We start from the raw sequence: 20,537 nt of genomic DNA, 5'->3' as shown, positions 1-20,537 counted from the left end.
CAAAAAGGTTGGGGGCATTTGCTTTAGATGTTTGATAAGCTGTAATGGAAAAGGGACCATATTTTGGGGGAGGCACAAACTCTCCTCTACCCTCAAGTTTCTTTTGTTGGTCTAATAATCAAATAAACATGAGAAAATGGCCAAATTCAATTCATACATATGGATGGGAACCCGACATGCAGAAGAGGTTCACAGATAGGAAGGGGAACTGATGTATACAAGCCATCCTGACCTAGCATGAGGTGATGCACCTGGGGGCTTCAAAAGGTCCTTGCAGGATGATAAAAAGGACAGATGCTTAGTAAATAAAATGTTGCCATGACCTATAGACAGATCAAAATAAATAATTTCTGTGAATCTCTTACTATGGGCAAAGCCTATAATTTAAGCTCTAGGTAGTTAAAGGGAAGAGCATAAGGATGGCCATGGATTTCTTTTGGGCCTGAAGCTAAAATTGTCTTTAGCTCAAAATAAGAAAAGTTGCAAGTTTTAAATCCATACTGCAGGCTATGAGAAGGGCAAGATGAAACTCCGAGACATGAATTGAAGCTGTTATATGTAGGTAGAATTTCTTCTCCCTCAGGGAAACCTTAGTTCTACTTTTAGAGTTTTAAATTGATTGAGTCAGATCTAGTCAAATTATCTAAGATAATCTACCTTACTTAAAGGACTTTCATCTCATATACAAATTACTTTCACAGCAGCCCGTATAAATGTGTATCTTTATATGTTTGATTGAGTAATTGGTGAAAATGGCCTAGCCAACTTGACATAAAATACTGGCCAAGGTAACTACAATAGCCTATACAATTTTAATTATTCACCAATCTTTAGGACCAGGAATATATTATATGCTTCTGTGAAATTTATTTTATTTCATTTTATTATTTTTTTTTCTTGAAAAGGGAGGGGGAAAGGGAGGGAGAGAATCATCAATATGTTAGAGATATATTGATCAGTTGCCTCTCACACTCCCACAACTGGGGACCCACCCCTCAATCCAGGCATGTGCTCTGACTGGGAATGGAACTGGAGACCCTTTGGTTTGCAGGTCAGCAATCAACCCACTGAACCACACCAGCCAGAGGCTGAAATGTATTTAAATTTGTTTACTTGCTTGGGTACATTTTTTTTTACCTTGTTGGTAGTATGAATCAAGTAACTAACCACAAACAGCCACCGTCTGACAGGACCTCAGAGTGTCACACCCATATTTGTCCCCTCCCCTGGAGTCAAGGCAAAATCAATGACTTGATTCTAACAAAGGAAATATAACAAAGGCAATGAAATGTCACTCCTTTAATTGCATTTAGCAGGCTGTATTGAGAGATTTGCCTACTGGTTTTAAGGAGTCAAATAGCAATATTATAAATTTGCTATGGAGAGGGCCAAGAAATAGGAATTACAGAGACCTTTAAAACGCTCATGAGGAGACTTGGACCTGCAATCATAAAACCATGAGAAAATAATCCTGCCAACAACATGATTGAGCTGGGAAGCAGGTCCTCTCCTAGCCAAGCCTCCAGATGTAAATGCAGCATAGCTAACATTTGTAGGACCCAGAGCCAGGGAACCAGGTAACAAGAAGTCATATAATTCTCTTCATTTTTGGTTAGAGAGGGAGGCCTAACTCTTGGTTGGGGTTCTGCTAGCAAGACCTTTCGGCAGTCCAGTTGATCCTTACCCTTCACCCTACATTGTATCAGCAAGAAAGAAATATGATATTTTTACTTCTATATGTTTTACTCCTTACCTTACTGCTTCTGAATGTACATTAGGTAGAAGGATGGTTTTAATTAAGCTACATAGAAGAATACAGTCTGTTTCCTAATCTGGAGCTATTGGGAAATAAAAGAGGGTAGAACATAGAGACCTAAATAATAAATGGTAATATTTCTGGTGAACCCTCTGAACTCCAAAACCTTTGAACTTAATTACTTTATTTTAGTTCATTAAAAGACCCTATTTAGGGTGTATTCTCTTTAGAGTCTTCACAGGCACTGGTAGATTCAACATTTTTACTTAGTCTAATAGTTCTTCCATGAGGTCTTGATCGTGAAGAAATTTGAGTCTTGGAACTGTAAGTACTGACTGACTTTTAGCCAGTGTCTAGGCAATAGGCCAGAAATTGTGTGGCTTATCTGCCTTGGCATCATTTTTAGGACTGGTTCTTTCACCATGTGCTGATCATCCTTATGAAAAACTGGGATCAGTGTTCTGCCTTTACTCTCAGTAGCATGTTACTGAGAAATAAATGTCAACAATAGGTGAAACTACCATGTGAGTTAAAATTTTCACTTGGAAAGACGTAGAGAAAGCCAGATGACATCTTAACAATCTTAATGCCAGAATATCTGTAAAGACAGAAGACTTCTTTTGAGGTGACTTAGTAATTAAGCAAGTGCTAGTAGAACAAAATATAGAGAAATTACAGGATACCTGAATGAAGAACAGTACTTCAGGATAGAGTTTCAATTCTAGAGTGGCACAGGCAGAGAAACATGGAGAAACAAGAGAGCAGAGGAGTATACTTTAAAGGACACTTGGCACTTCATAGGATAAATTACATCTATAGTCTAATATATATTAGAAAAAAGAATATATTTAAGTCACTTCTATATCACATCTGTCTTTAAAAGTAGGTTGTAAAGGAGGAGCTTGACTGGTTGGTTACCTGTTAAGATCTTGACTGGGAGCAAAAAGATCTGATATAAAAAGAAAGGGATCAATTAAAGGAGAAGATTGGATGGCAACCCTAGGGAGAGACAGGATCCAGAAAATTAAAAATCACAATCCCTACACCTTATTACTGATATGTGAAGTGTGCTGAAAACAAACTGTTTTTAACTCTATCTGAAAGCAGTAAATGACCTTACCTTAAATATCTTGTGAGAAAATTTAGCTTGGGGGGTATTTGTAATCTTTAAGAACATTCCTGTATGTGAATACTCATGTATTTGTAGTGGAAATATTAATGTGCTCTATTATGGTGCACTACCCAGTTCTTACACAATATATGGGCAATTGCACATTTCTATGATACCCAAATTTTGAATTCTGAAGTATATTTAAGTCTAAATGTATGGGTTAGGGATGATACAAATCTTTCAAGAACTTTTCAAATCTCAAAACAGAGCAGCCATTACACAACTGTTTGAAAACTACTTTTTAAAGTTCAATAAAAGATACAGAAAATGTAAATACAGTACAGGTGACAGCATGCATATTGCATGTCTCCTTAGAAAAATATTTACAATGATTTATGGATATAGGATTCCAAAAATAGGAAAACTGTGATAAACTATGTTAAAAATAAGCCAGACCAAATAAATTAAAAACTTGAATCTGCATCTAATGTGGATTTTGGCCCCTCCAGGAAAGTATCACTTGAATAGAATTATCTAATCAAGGGAATTAAGGTAGCCTCCAAAGAAACCATAAGAGCCACTAGAAATCATAGACTAAGGGTCCGAGAGGTCCTAATGCATGCTGTGTAAGCTTATGTTCTACTGGCTTAGTGTCCTTTTTCCTCTTACTTTCTTTCCCATATATTTTATTTCTTACTCTACTCTTGTGTGTATTTAACTAGTGTTCTTCAATCCTATATACACAAAATGGTATGCAAGCAAACACAAGTAAATATATCCATATCATGACAGCCAGATTAATGTTTCTAAGGAATAGTTTTATTAACATCACTATTTAAAAAACCCTTGATAGATAATCCATTGTTTATTTATCATAAAAGTGTTCTATATTTTAATTTTTATATTTCATAATCACCTATATTCACTGAAAAATTGAATAGACCTTAAACGCTACTTTTTAAGAACACTTTGTGCCTTTCCAATAACTTTGATAATGAGTGCTGATTCATTAATTTTTCCATTGTCAATTGGTGTCTAAGAAACTACACTAAAACTTAGTGGCTTAAAACAATGAACTATAATTTTTCATGATTTTAGGAATTAAGATTTTGGACAGGACTTTTCCAGGTGGTTATTCTGCGTCTGTGGGATAAGCTTTGAATTCATTTGGTTGGGTTCAGCTGGTAACTGAGTAAGGCTGGAAGGTCCAAGAAGACTTCACTGTCTAGGATGGCACTACAGTGTTCTTTCAAATAGCCATTTTTTTTCCTGCAGTGTCTTATGCTGCAGGGCTGCTTCTTGCTTTCTCCCTCTCCCTCCCCAGGCTGAATTTGCTTACTGCATGGTGGCTGGTTTTAGCAGGAAAAATGAAAGCTCACAATCTTCTTTAGGCCTACATTTATGAGATGTAGAACATCCTCTGTGCTGCATTAAATTGCTTAATGCAAGTCAAAATGTATGTACAGCAAAGGCAGGAATTGTTAATAACCTGATTTTAGTAAAAAATGCTGACATTTAATATTAGTATTAAATATAATAGGCAAAAACCTGAGTATTGATGATATAGGTACTGGAGACAAACTTTTATTTAAAACTATTTACATCTTTACTATGTCACACATATGATCTTGTTTCACTGAACGAAATGTCTGAGAAGAATAAATACTAATAATCTATTTAAAATTATTCCCAATTGTTATATTAGTAATGAAGAAAAAGTTCAGTGAGCTCTTTTAATCTCAATGTAGGCATCATTTAATTTGAAGAAGTCAATGAGCAGTTTTAGGATGGGAAATGAAGTTTAAATACAAGCAACAAGAAAAAGTAGTGAAAAGAACATGGCAGAGTTTCAGGCAGATATACAGTGTGCAAACACAGGTATGATAATACAGCAAGTATCTGGTTGGCTAGTGCTATTAGATTGGAGAGATTAAGAGCTAGAAATGAGGTTAGAGAGTCAGGCAACAGCAGACAATTTTGGGTCTTGCAACCAAAATTGGGTCTTTAATTTTATGAGCTCTTAATGTTAAGGATTGATATTATTATCTTAAATTTCACACTGGCTGGGAAAACAAATGCATACAAGAGAATATTTATGTAATTGGCTGTTGAAGTCATTCAGGTAAAAGATGCTGGTATCTTCATCTAAGGGTTGAAGATGGAGAAGAAGAGGAGCTCACAGATGAGATAATTTTTAAAAGTAAAATCAAAAGAACTGGTAAATTACTGGACAGAGAAATTAGTGGAAAAATATATCAAGGATATAACTTTTTCTGTGTAATGTACTCATCTACTTTTATTAATTTATGTCTTTAAATCTTTTATATTTGCTTCTTATTGTATTTTAAAAGTTCTCTTAAATTATTATATTTTGGTTGTTCCTTACTCCATTTTTTTATTTATTTATTTTTCTCCCTGTCAACGGAATAAATGGTTCAGTCAGCTTTCTTATCCTTTCACTATTTATTTTTCTTCTCGTTGGAATCTTCTCCAGTTCTCATTTGTTATTTATTAATTTTTTTACAGTTAAAATTTTTAATAAGTGAAGGGAAATTGGCAATGCATTCTCTTAGTGCAATAAAATAGTAAATTCAAATTTATATGACTATTTAATATTAGAAGAGAGAAGAGCACATAATGATTGCAAAAAAGGAGTAATATTGCCCAAAGACATAGACTTTTACATAATTTAGTAATATTTCTCCTTGTTTTAATTAAATATCACTATTTTGCATAAACCTATTTTTTATTGTTGACACCATCATAGATGTCTCTTCAGTCCTGCCCACCACCTTCACCACATTGTTGTCTGTGTCCATGGGCTACACATATATGCATATATGTTCTTTGGCTAATCTCCTCCAGTTCCCCTCTCTCCCTTCCCCTTGATATCTGTTAGTCTGTTCCATGCTTCTGGATTTATTTTCTTGTCACTTTATTTTGTTCATTAGTTTCCACATATGAGATCATATGGTGTTTGTCTTTCTCAAACTGGCTTATTTTGCTTAGAATAAAATTCACTAGGTCCATTCATCCTGTCACAAAGGGTAAGAGTTCCTTCTTTTTTATAGCTTCATAGTATTCCATTGTGTAAATATACATAATATTTACAAGATGTACAGGGTATCTAAAATGTTTTTTTCCTAATTCTTATATTTGAGAAATAAAAACCAAAACAATTATGTTTCCAAATTGCCAATGTGCAATGACACAATGGTAGAAGAAGAACAAGCTAACCAAAATATATATTTTCCTTCAGAAATAATAATTATAACATCAGAGATGAAGCAATCACATGTGTGTATATGTGTGCATGGGTATGTATACACTCAGCAATTAAATATATATATTTGTCCAAATATGTGATACTGTGACCACAGATTGTAAAAAGTTGTAAAATTCTAACATTACATAAAAATAAAAACTTTTCAAAATTTCACACAGGAAATATTGCAAAAAAAGTTTGTTACATTAATAAAAGGAAAGTGAAAGAACTCAAAGCATACAAAATTAATTTTATCAATTGAAATTAAAATTTCAATTTTCAAATGGCAAATTATTAGGTATTTTATTACAGAACAACTTAAGCACCAAAGAATAACAAGGGCTCTGAGAAAAACTAGTTGTGTTTTGAATATACAAAACCTGGAATTATATATATATATATATATATATATATATATATATATAAAACCAATTAAAAGAAATAAATTATTCAATGAGGCTATGACCTGAATGTGAAAGCAATTCTATTCCCTCTTCTCTCAGTAATCTTCCTTTTCTCTGAACTTATTCCTTTTTACAACTTATTCTTGAGAAGCACAGATATGAATAATGCAGTATTACTACAAAATAGATACATTACATAAAAAAGGCAAAATCCTATCCATAAATCTTAGTCCAAAGAAGAAGCTACTTATCCATAAATCTTAGTCCAAAGAAGAAGCTACTATTGCTATCTTTCACATAAATATTAATACAAGAATAGAATTGTATAATCATATATTATAATTATATGAATATAATTTAATATATAAATGTAATGTTAACATAAGCATTATGTTAATTTATATTGATGTTTTATATATAAAATACCAATATATATTTATATATCCACATATATTTCTACATATATAAATATACATATGTATATATACATGTATATATATGTACAATAATGATTAGATATGTTACAGGTAGTATATTATAAATATGAAATAATATCCAGTCATTAAAATGAATAAGGTAGAGATGTATGAGTTATCATGAAACATGCCAATTATATTTTAATAAGTGAAAACAAAAATAATTTATAATAAATCACATAAAGTATGTTCTGTAAAAATCTTAAATCTTCCATTCTGGCTACCAATGTGTATGTACAGAAAAAGTTTTAGAGATGCACACTTCACTGACTTTTAATTCTATCTGGATCATAAAAAGATCTTAATAAAGGTTAGTTGCATATGGGGGGAGGGGGAATAGCTTGTAAGGAAATTCTTCATTTATATATCCTCACCTACTGTATAGCTTTGATTTTTATAGTAATCCTATTACTCAAAAAAATAACTGATAAATACAATTATTTTAAAAATATAAAGAACTAGGCTGTTCTTTTTTAAGCATATTGTGTTTCTTAATTTTTTCAACAGAGGCCTCTTTTAGAAAGAAATTCTTTAAGTTCGATCTGTTCAGATGCATCAACTCTATGTCTTATGGTTTTTGTTTTAGAATTTTGGACATCTAGGTCATATACATTATTTTGTATTGATTTCATTAGCATTCATTAATATTTTATTAAATTTATCTTTTATAACTTTATTAATTTTCCCTTCTACATTTAATTTTCTAATACATGTGGAGTCTATCTTTGTATATCTTGCTATACAAAGATAGTTTCATTCTTTAATGTATAATTTGCAAGTTTCTCAAAATTATCTTTCTACATTATCTATCTGTGTTTTTGTGTCTCTCAGTTTCTGTCTCTCTCTTTCTTCCTCTCTCTCTCCTCTATTTTGTTTCTTTACTTTGTGGTACACCTGAGTATCTAGTAAGACAGTCTTTCATTTTTGTTCTTTTTCTTTCACTTTGACACAGATCTTCAGGAAAATGTATTTTAAGTAATTACCAAAATACATGTATTGAGTTATTCCAAAGTCTAATGGAAATATTTATTGCAATTGTAATGAATTTATAGAAGACTTAGAGAGTATTGGTATTTTTATCATTTTAAATTCTAAGAGTATGGAAGACATCTCTCATTATTAAAGTTTTATTTACATTCTTTAATATAATTAAAAAATTTCACTATACAAACATTTTAAACTTCATTTTATTATGTTTTACTTTATTTTTTTTAAAAAAAGACTTTATTTATTTATTTTTAGAGAGAGGGGAAGGGAAGACGAGGAGAGAAACATTAACATGAGAGAGAAACATTGATCTGCTGCCTCTCATACACACCCCCACCTGGGATTGAACCCGCAACCCAGGCATGTGTCCCAACTGGAAACTGAACCAGCAAGCTTTCACCCTGCAAGATGACAACAAATCTACTGAGCCACACCAGTCAGAGCTAAGCTTCATTTTAAATTGTATATTTAAAGCTTGATTTCTAGATATTTTACAGTGTTTGATGGTCTTCATATTGTTAAATTACTTTTAATTATTTGTCACTTCTCATTGCTCTTGGGAGAAATGTTAATGATCATTGTAATTGACAGAGTGAAAGACATGTTGAAATTGATCTTGTACTAAAAATGCTAAAATCACGAACTAATTTTTTATATGAATATATCTCTAAATATAATAGCTTTTCTTTTTTCTTCTATGTATTAGAACACTTATTTTGTTTTTCTTGGTTATGTCCCTGATAGTAAAGGAAATGGTTCTCAAGTGTCTTCATTCAAGATAATAGTAGTTACAGAATGTTAGAAATTCTGCCTATCATATACAATGTCCCTTTCAGTCTTAGTTTGCTAAGACTTTTAAAAATCATTAGTTTTCATTTAATTTTTGCTTACAGACTTTGCTTATCCTAACACCATACAGGCAACCAAATAGTGCTTTATGCAATAAGTGGCAAAATGAACACTTAAAATGTTTTTAAATAGTGCAATCACATATTACAAAATGCACAGTTAGTGCTGAGTTTGGAGTCATTAGACAAATGGCTCACTGCTGTAAGTGTCAACTCAGAGTAAACTCTCTTTATAGGAAATCTGATTCATGTGTCTCCAAGTAGCCTGAAAAGGAAGCAGTATCTAAGAAATGTGCAAGTAAAGTTATGAATATTAATATCTGAATATATATTACTGTATATTTATATTACCTATTGTTCAGTGCCACTCTAATTTGAAGAGACAATGCTATAATAGTAGTGAAAGCCCATAGCAAGCACACTGTTGCTCGTGTCAAATGATAGAAGGTGAAGAGATAACACCAATATTAACTATTTTCTGGGCGTTTTATATGTATATGCCTACATGTATTAAATAATCTGTATTGATATATCATTAAATCTATACATCATCATCTGTGTTGTATAAGTAGCCCAAATACAAAAATCATTCTCTTAACCACCAGAATATGCTAAAGGTATTGATGTTTCTATGAGAATTGAGCTCCACAATCAGTAAGCAGTAGTTAAGGTCAGCTCTATTGATTTCTTCATTGTGTTTGTTTTACCTTCATAATTTGTTGATCTATCATTTATCTCCTGGTTTCTGACTCTCAGAACCTCTTAGTTGATATCACTAAGCTATTTTTATGCTTATGCAGATGTGTATATCTGTGTGTATGAGGCTATATTACATTGACTTTTTACCCTTCCTTTTAAATATCAGAAAATTTTAATAACAACTACAGTCATTTTCTAGTCTGGAGTTCCAGCTTGTCCAGTACTAAAAGGTTCCCAGGATGCAGAGATTTTAGTTTTAAAATCAGGGAAAAAGTTTCAGGAAAACTGGGTTGAGTTGGTCATCACATTTTTATGTTTTTCTTTGTATAGTAGAAGCAATGGATGTTTTTAGGAAAAACCAAGTTTTCCTTCACACACATATTTAATAGTTTCTTTTTTTAAGTTTTGAAATAACCTAATATATCTTCTAATATGTATGGGGATGATCTACACTAATATCTGAAACCCTTGGAATAAATAAAGCTTTATTCTTGTTTAAAAGTTTATAGAGAAGAAATCCCATTGTTTAGATACATTCTCAAGTTATTATACATGACTTCAATAATAGGGATTTTGGTCTTAAAAGACTTTAAGGAAATACCTAAAACCTGCAAAACTACCAATGTTAAGCTTTTTCACATAGAGACAACTGTTTTTACATGCCTTTGTATATTGTCCTTAATTTCCATGTAAGAATCATAAATTTCAAGTGACACTGCTCTCCAAAGCTGGCAAATTACCCTAGCTCATTGCTTTCTCTTTTGCAACTGGAGAGTCATATATATTGCACTTTGATGACTGCATGCTGAATGGCCATCAGGTAATAATAATAATGTAAAATGTATAGGAGTGCATTTTTAATGGTACACATGGTGAAATACGGGTAAAATTCCTCCTACAAATAATAGCACTTATGTCTGAAGTAATACCTCTTACAGAGTATGCAGAATAGATCTTCATTCTAAATCATTAAATGGCTCTCAATTTTGACAGGGATCATGGTATGCACAGAGAATCACTTATTCTGGTAACATTGTCTTATGCACACTGCACAACTGAAGAACATTTCAAAGCCCCTAATAATTAGAACTGCAATTATCATCTGTGATTTATGTCTAGGTATGTATGTACCTTCATGATTCTCTTCTTCTAGTATGTTATTCAGGCATATTTTCGGTGACAAGACTTGCATTTCAATTCCCTCAAGGCTGTATTACTAAAAAAATTAGTGCTATGAAACATTACGGTATTCATGTGTTCCACTCTCAGCACATAAACATGTATAACTTTTCTAGACAAGGCTCTCCTACAGATTCTTAGGAGCCCTCCTATGCAAGCTTATAATAAATGGGAGGTAAATTTCAAACAAATAGCTTATTTTTATTTCCAGTTCAGCCATCCATTATGTAGGTCCATTATGTTTTGGCTCCTATGGAGCTGAGCACCGCAGGAGCAATGAGTTGAGTGGAGCTGACAACCATTCTGATTAGACCAGAAACTGAGACAGGATATTTAAATAGAATAGGCTGGCCAATGACTGGTTGGAGGGGGCTGAATGAAATGAGGAAGTCATTTATAGAATTGGACAGCATCACAAAGGCAAGATTATCCAGGGTCAATCTCTCATTCATAGCTCATACAGTCCTCCTTGGAATACTGTGGTCATCACCTGCTGTTAAAACTCACTTTGTTCTCTTGCAGACTAGCAAATAACATCTATTTGGAACTATTAGGATTTGCTATGGTTTCACTAAAAAAAAAAAACCCACAGAGCTTTAAATAAGAAACTGCACCTGTACTTATCTAATTCTATATTCATATAATCTCCAGTCTGGTAATTGGAAATCAAACAACAGATATAAGAGTAAAGGTGATTTAGGTCCAAGAGTTTAGAAATATAACAATAAAACTGTGATTCACATTGCTGATGGAAGCAGTGATAATTTGAACAGATATTGAAGGATAAAGTTAAGGGTGAATCTTTCATAGCAAGTCTAAACATTTGTAGATTTAATGATCCTACCAGTTCATTACAAATTGTATTAGTTCCTGCTGCTGTGAATTTGAAATACAAAGTGATGTCAATGTAGTAAGGGAGTCCTTTGGTTAGGGTTCAAGCCTAGATAACTGTCCCTTCTCAGAACAGCCTTGTCGGATTTATTTAATGAAACATTTTATAAACCCATGCAATAACATGGTGAAATTGGTATTACTATCCATATTATACTGATAGAAAAATAAAGAAATGATGCATTATTGTGCATTTCATAGATTTTAACAATTATTAATGTCTTTGAAAATACCCTTTGTTAATATTACAAAAAAGCATGTCAACAATTATAGATTATATCTTCATCCTGGTAATTTGATCCATGAGTTAGTATTTTAGAAATAATTTTTATCACCACAAAAGTAGTGACCAGTTTATTTCTCATTGAATCAATAGCACTATCATGTATATTGTACAAATTTTAATTAACTGACCTTATTATAAATCTTGAATATCAAGAAACATTTAAATTCAAAAATTTATTAAACATTTTGATTATGGTTTGGAACCATTTCAAAAGCTTTTTTTATGATTTAAACATTCTATTATCGCTTCTCGGCCTTTTGGCTAAGATCAAGTGCAGTATCTGTTCTTATCAGTTTAAACATTCTATTTATATTAAGCCCTTAATTTTTAGGAAATGTTATGAAGAAAATGCTTTTTTACTCATGTTTTATATATTTTAGAATATAAAGACTTGTTTTTGGAGATTTTCTTTCTGCATTGAATTAATGTTAGTGTGAAAAGTAAATCCAAAAGATCAAATAGAACATGTGCATCTAGATTTTGGTTCTTAAGACAGGGCTTGCCTAAATCCTGCTTTCAAAAACTGAAGGGAAAATGATCTTGTGTACAATATTTTTAGTTGGCAATTTCCTTATCTAGTGTAGAGCATTATTATGTACCTTAGGATAAAGCTTGCAGCTCATCATCAATCCTGTTTTTGCCTCCCAGTACAAACTGAAAACATAAACTTCGGTGAGTATGAATTAAGGTAATGGTAGGAAAAACACAGAGGCCTATTTTATAGTGTGAGATGCAAACATAAAGTTGACAGTTATTAACAGAGTCTACTCTGGAGCCCTTTTACCATGGGTTGATTTATTTCATTTACTTTTTCTGGTATGAAAATGTTGCCAACCCACAAGGCATGACACACTTGGAAGATAGCCCTCACCAAAGTATACACAGTTGGAAGAAGCAAATGCTTGTCTATGAACTTGCCTGGCACTCTGATTCTATTATTGGGACTCTGGGGAGGAGAAATGTTTACCAAAGAGCAGGTGCACACAATATAACAGCCAAAAGTAGTAATATCTTATGAAATAACATCTTGAGGTATTTCACCTCTCTAAATCCCTAAGCAGAAAACTCCAAGTTTCCAGGTTACTGCCTAACACAAAGTATGCTTGATAAACTGTGATGATGTTATTTGTGACTGCTCTTACTGTGTATGTTCCCCCCAAAAATGGTTCCTAAAGTCCATTTTTCTTCTTTTGTATCTTACTACAGCAAAATACCAATAAAAAAACAAAACTTCTTTACCTGGGCAGGGTATATATTTTTTTTTATTTGTAATGGGCATAGTAAAGTGAACCTTCACATCTGTTCTACTCTCCAATTATACATAGAAACAAAAAAAGCATAGCTCAGAACTGTACCATAAAATGTAAGTGTATATGATGTAAAATTTTGTGTGGTGTACATTTTATTTCAGGCAGTATGCATCTGTTTTGTTATCCTCCTGTCACACACATAAATCAATAGGGGGTGTCTTTCCCCTGGGGTGAATTGTATGCTGCATTTCTCCTATGTAAACAAAACATGGTCTTCTTCTTCGACAAACAAGACTTTCAGTTCATTTCTTTTTGGAGCATAGTTCAAATGACTACATTGGTCCTATGGTTTTGTTTTGATTGAAAGAAGTAGCCCCAAACTTAAAAACAAGGCACTTGGACAAAAAGAGGTAGTCATTTTATGAGAATTTTGCAAACACGTCACTAAACAGGCTTTTTTTGGAGTCCTTTTTATATAAAGAAGAAAAAAACTTTGTACTTGAGGAAAATTAACAGCTGAATTGGTTTAATGTAAAAATACAATAGAGTAACACCTTCATTAAATAAACCAAATGTTCAATTCTATAGCCTCAAATCTCCCTAATTAATTTCATCTTCAGTCCAGTGTTTCTTACACTTCAAAGAGTCAGTAACTTGGGTAATAAAAAGTTAGCCATAATATTTTAATTTGATTTTAAAATTAACTGTTTCAAATAAATTATATAATTTATGATGGAATCTATTTTGGGATAGTAGGAAATGTCATAATCATATTCTCATCTCTATAGTTGCTTTATAAATGTGAATTAAATGGACACATTGAAATGAAAATGTGTAAACCTGCTATCCATTTCATCCTTGCTGTCTCCATTTTCATTCTCATTGCCTTGTGAACTGAGTTCTTACATAAAGATGAGTCTTTGTTGTAACAAGATCATTTCTCAAGCACATTTTCTATGGTGCTCTGAAGTTTGTCATTTTCACTGGCACTTTTTGTGCAACCACCTTCATTTATGTTGGCTACCCAGTACTTGCCAAATAACATTCAGATCCTGTATTTTACTAAAGCACACCATAGTTCCCTACCTTATCTTTATTCTTTTTCTAATTCTGGAAAATTTGGGGGCCATTATTAGGTGACAGTACATAATACTCTATTTGCATTTACTTCCATCTTTTTTCCGCTTTCTCAAAATCAAAACCATCTATCCTATTTTTATTCTACAACCGATCTTTCTTAGTATATTTTTAAACTGAGGTTATTGGGGAAAAGTATCTTCTAATCTCAGCAAAATTTTTCCTTTTTTTACCCTCTCTGGGTTCAGATAAATATGTTATTTATTTATTTTTATTGGATGCATTTGGGTGACATTAGTTAATAGAGTTATATAGCTTTCAGATATACAATTCTACACTACATCATCTATATATTACACATTTACTACCCCAAGCAAAGTCTACAGAGAAATATATTTTAGTCTTGTTTACCAAAGCCAACTTGCCTACTGCAGCTATGATTCTTTCACCTTACCATGAATAATTCTTCTCTCTTTTCAAGTTTTTCTCCTCACTGTATCCTTCCAGTCCACTAAAAATATGTTCAAGGTAACTTCTACCTAAAACTTGTTTAAAAAAATAAAGAGATCTAACCTCAAATTAAGTGCCTGTCAAGGGTGAAAGAGGTAATAGTGCCTCTATACTGCTGTAATTATTGGACAAGTTAGTGTACATTTACTACCTCTGTATTATAATTGTACACAATCACTCATCACTCTTCACAACTACTCTTAAATTGTAATTAAATCATTATTACTAAGCTAATGTACAGAGTCCAGCTGGAGTAATTCCTGCTTGAGTTTGGTTGAGAGGGTTATAACATGGGTGTAATAATTTATAGTTTTAATTTGGACATTTTACCTAAAATGTCATATGGTATGCTTGAGTGTGATAATGTTATGTTACAAAATTACATTCTTATACTTTGATAATAAAATATTGTGTAATAAAAAGGGGGTATTATTGGTGGCAGACCCTGTACATTAAAGACTTTCTATACAGACATGAATTAAAACCTGTATGTGGATTAATTTTACCCACATACAGATAGGAAAATGAAAGTGTAGATAACTTATAAAATCACCCAAACGCACAACATAATTATAGAGTAGCTAAACTTTGGTTTAAATCTGGGTTGTCTAATTCTAGAGCATAGTAACCAACTTTTTTTATTAGAGTACAAATTTCAAAACAAACAAGATATCATAGAATTATTTTAGTTGTTGTCTTAAATTGTCTGTACTACTCATCACTATTGACTATTACATTATTAATTTGTTCTACTTTCTTAGCATCTGACATTGCTATTTTTCTATTTCCTTCTTTATTTCCTACCCACTCTATCTAGAATTTACACTGACAAATTTTATTCCTCCTTCACTCCACCAATTCAGATGTCACCCAACAGATTTTTCCATGGCCCTCTGCTCTGTTAATGGTCTCTCCAATTATACTGATTATATATATATATATATATATATATATATATATATATATATATAAAATAACATTTAATATATTACATATTATTTATATATAGTATATATAAACTAGTTATATTTAGACATAAGTAGTATATAACTATATTTATATTTGTAAAAATATAAGTGTTTATATTTAAACATATTTATATTTTAGCCATCTCCTCTTAGTGGATAACTCCTAATTTTCTAAATTCTCTCCTTAACTTCTTCCTGAGTTATGAACCTGACTTTCTGACCATTCCTCATGTCTCAGTGATGCAGAATACAATAACTTCACCACAAAATTAAAGGATAAAGTTAAATATTGTTAGCAGGATGTCAACAGAGACATTATGTTTTCTGGCCCCTAAGCTACCCATACTGCTTTTCTGATGAAGATTGAGGAACTGGTCCTGAAGAGAAACTGTACCTCAGGGCTATAGAAGAGCAGGTATTAAAAAGTGAAGGAAGGAGCCATATTATTAAGTTGTAAAATAACTGGAATTTTTATTTTTGGCACTCAGTATTTTAACCTTTTGAGATAACATGCTATATAATGGGACATTTATTTGGTGATAAAATTCCAATGACTGTTTTTCAACTTCATTCATTCATTGAAACCAAATGCTGGGCATGACCATAGTCATGTCCTCTTCTTCAGTTAATTCTCTTACAGTTTGCTCATTTTTTCATTTCCCAAGTCATTATCAGTGGTCACAATGCTGAAGAATAAAAAATGGCAAATTTGTTTTAGACAATTTGATAATCTCTGCAATACTAATGAATCTCAGATTTACAGTTTTCAGATGAGTGGAAGATGCATGTCTACCACAGGGATAATGAATACATATTTTTCTGAGATTTTTCTTGTCCTCACAATTACTCTGTATGACATATGCTACACTATTTTTGGCAACATAAAATGCCTTTTATCAATAATCATAAGTAATCTATTGCTCCTTTAGCTAGTAGCACATTGTTAGTGCTGGGAATTGCAAGGAAATCACAGGATAAAAAACACTGTGTTCTTTCTGAGGATTTAGGCAAATTGGTGATGGCCACAATAATCTTCTGAATAGACTTACACTTGTCTGTGGCACAGCATTATTTGGAGGCAGTGATTACCATTTTTATTTAAATGGAGACAAAGTCAGTGTATTTTTCCTGAATAATTTATGAGCTGATGGGCAGACATCAGCTATGCATTTTATGTTATCTTTACCATTTGTAGCATGGATGTTCAAGTTTCATTTAGTGAAATTAAAATTAAAAATTAGATATGAATAACTTTTAGCAGCAGCCTATTAAAATAGTCTGTAAATGAAGAACAATGATCAATGTTTTCTGATATAAAGGAAACTTTCACTATTGAATAATATACTATTTGCTAATTTTAGTGACTGACAGTTGTAGTTTTAATGTACTATTGTATTGGACTACCTTTTTTGGGCTTTAAGGCAGCTGTTTATTTTTATTTTTCAATTAATTTCAGGTGTACATTAGTATAACTTATGAAGTATTGCCTCAATAAGACTGGTATCCTCCTGTATGGTATACATAGATATTATAATATTATTGACTGTACTACATTCTCTTTCAATTTTTTTTAATTTTTTATTGTCATTTAAGTACAGTTGTCTCCATTTTACCACCACCACTTTCCCCTGCTCCACCCACCCCTCCTCCCACCCTAAAATCTACACCCATTTGGCTTTGTCCATGGGTCCTTTATACATGTTCCCTGATGACCCTTCCCCTTCTTTCTCTCATTATTGCCCTCCTCCCTCCCCCTACTCCCCTCTTCTCTGGTTACTGTCAGTTTGTTCTTTATTTCAATAACTCTGGTTATATTTTACTTGCTTATTTGTTTTATTGATTAGGTTCCACTTATAGGTGAGATCACATGGTATTTGTCTTTCACTCCCTGGCTTATTTCACTTAGCATAAGGCTCTCCATTTCCATCTGTGTTGTCACTAAAAGTAGGAAGTCCTTCTTTCTTTCTGCTGCATAGTATTCCATTGTGTAAAATACACCACAGTTCTTTGATCCACTCATTTACTAATGGGCAATTAGGTTGCTTGCAGCACTTGGCTATTATAAATTGTGCTGCTATGAACATTGGGTCCATAGGTTATTTTGAATTGGTGTTTCACAGTTCTTAAGGTATAATCCCAGAAGGGGAATTGCTGGTGTGAAAAGGCAGTTCCACTTATAGTTTTTAAGGAAATTCCATACTGTTTTCTACAGTGGCTGTACCAGTCTACATTCCCACCAACAATGTATTAGGGTTCCCTTTTCTCCACACCCTTGTCAGCACTTTTTGTTTAGGATGGCTATTCTGACCAGTGTTAAGCAGTATCTCATTGTGGTTTTAAATTGCCTGTCTCTGATGACTAGTGATGCTGAGCAACTTTTCATATGTCTCTGGACCCTCTTTATATTCTCCTTGGAGAAGTGTGTGTTCAGATCCTTTGCCCACTTTTTAATTGTATTGTCTGACTTCTTGGAGTGGAGTCATATGAATTCTTTGTATATTTTGGAGATCAAATCCTTATCTGAGGCATCATTGGCAAATACATTTTCCTATATGCTTGGCTCTCTTTTAATTTTGCTGATGTTTTCTTTAGCTGTGCAGATGCTTTTTAATTTAATGAAGTCCCATTTGTTTATACTTTCCTTTTTCTCCTTTGCTCTAGGGGACATATTGGTGAAAATATTGCTGTGTGGAATATCTGAGATTTTTCTGCCTATGTTCTCCTCTAGGACTTTTATGGTATTGCATCTTGTATTTAAGTCTTTTATTCACCTTGAATTTATTTTTGTGTATGGATTAAGTTAGTGGTCAAGTTTCATTTTTTGCATGTACTTGTCCAGATCTCCCGACATGATTTGTCAATGAGGCTATTTTTACTCCATTTTATGCTTCTGCCCCCTTTATTGAATATTAATTGACCATAGAGACATGGGTTTATGTTTGGGCTCTCCATTCTGTTTCATTGATCTATGTATCTGTTTTTGGGCCAGTACCAGAATGTTTTGATTACAGTGGTCTTATGATATAGTTTGATGTCAGGTATTGTGATCCCTCCTATTTTGTTCTCTTTCTCAAATTGCTGAGGCCATGGGTCACTTATGGTTCTACATAAATTTTTAAAATGTTTGTTCTGTATCTGTGAAATAAGTCATTGGTATTTTAATAGGGCTTGCATTGAATCTATAAATTGCTTTGGGTAGTATGGGCATTTATGATGATGTTAATTCTTTCAGTCCATGAGCACGGTATATGCTTTCATTTATTTGTTTTATTTAATTTCTTTCTTTGGTGTTGTGTAGTTGTCTGAGTACAGGTCATTTACTTCCTTGGTTAAATTTATTCCCAGATACTTTATTTTTCTTTTTCTATAGCAAATGGGACTTTTTTACATGATTTCTGTTTCTGATATTTTGTTGTTGATGTACAAAAATGCCTTCAATTTCTGAATACTGACTTTGTATCCACAGCTTTACCAAACTCATTTATTGGGTCTTGTAGTTTTCTTGGTGGAGTCTGTAGAGTTTTCTGTGTACACTATCTCATCATCTGCAAACAATGACAGTTTTACTCCTTTCTTTCCAATATGAATAGCTTTTATTTCATTTTCTTGTCTGGTCACTGTGTTTAGGACTTCCAATACTATGTTGAATAGAAGTGGTGAAAGCAGACATCTTTGTCTTGCTCCTTATCTCAGTGGGAATGCTTTTAGTTCTTGCTTGTTGAGAATGGTGTTGGCTGTAGGTCTTTCATATATGGCCTTTGTTATGTTGAGGTATGCTCCCTCTACTTCCATTTTGTTGAGTGTTTTTAATCATAAATGGGTGCTGTACCTAATCAAATACTTTTTCCACATCATTGACATGATCATGTGACTTTTTGCTATGGGAGGGGATACAACTGAAATTGAATTCATTGCAGGAATTCAAAGGTTCTTAGAAATTGGAGGATTTTCAACAATTCCTTGTACTTCTTCAATCTGTTTTTATCTTATGCTCATCAAGCATGCCTTTTTACTATATTATTAAGATTATTGTTTCAGATGAGACCATGTAAAGTCTGTAGGGACATGTTATGCATGGGTCATGACAAATTATTAAGTAATATAATAATAAATAATAAACCTGTAAAAAATTGTCATAGATCTTCAGGATCAATCCAGTCAAATGTTTCTTCTCTTATAATAAGACTATCTGAGCTTTGAATTTCCTAGGACTCTAGAGAACTCTCAGTTTCAGTGATTTGTATTTGCATAGAATCATTTGGCTTTTGTTTTAAATAATTTTGTGGTACAGGATGAAGACTGATTTGTTAGATCAGAATTGTTTTTTATGTGAGAAAGAGAGTGCAATGTGAGAAATACCGATCTGTTGCCTCCCATATGAGCCTCAACTGAGGATCGAACCCACAATCTAAGAATGTGCTGTGAACAGGGATCAAAGCTTTAGGTTTGAATTTTCTGGGTTTCAAAGTCAAAACTCCACCAGAGGAAACCACCTACATTAGCACAGTCTGAGTTTATGGGCCACACTCAGCTGCTGTAAGCTGCAGTGTTCCGAAATAGCTATTGTTGATAGACCTGTTCCTCTGGGATGTTTCTATACATTAAAAACATTTTGTTGTCTGTGAGAGTTCCCAAGGCTGTTCTCTGACATTCCAGTTCTCCCTTTTCTGCAAGTATAATAGAGTTGCATTTCCCTATGTCATTTAAGTTGAAAATGGCTGACTTGCTTCAGTAAATTGAGTATGAAAAGTAGTGGCATAGTTCTTTCTGTACGAAGATCATTAGAAGATTCTCTTCCTCCTGCATAAGACTCTCTACTCTAGAACCTTT

At 32.7% G+C, this 20,537-nt stretch overlaps 1 pseudogene; it reads left to right on the top strand.

The window, feature by feature from the left end:
• The first annotated feature begins 12,143 nt into the window (after positions 1–12,143).
• Positions 12,144–12,257, top strand: LOC114491278 (annotated as a pseudogene).
• The last annotated feature ends 8,280 nt before the right edge of the window (positions 12,258–20,537 follow it).

This window comes from Phyllostomus discolor, chromosome 2 (assembly GCF_004126475.2).
Source record: "Phyllostomus discolor isolate MPI-MPIP mPhyDis1 chromosome 2, mPhyDis1.pri.v3, whole genome shotgun sequence".
Taxonomy (NCBI): Eukaryota; Metazoa; Chordata; class Mammalia; order Chiroptera; family Phyllostomidae; genus Phyllostomus; species Phyllostomus discolor.
This window is presented reverse-complemented; position numbering and strand designations above follow the sequence as displayed.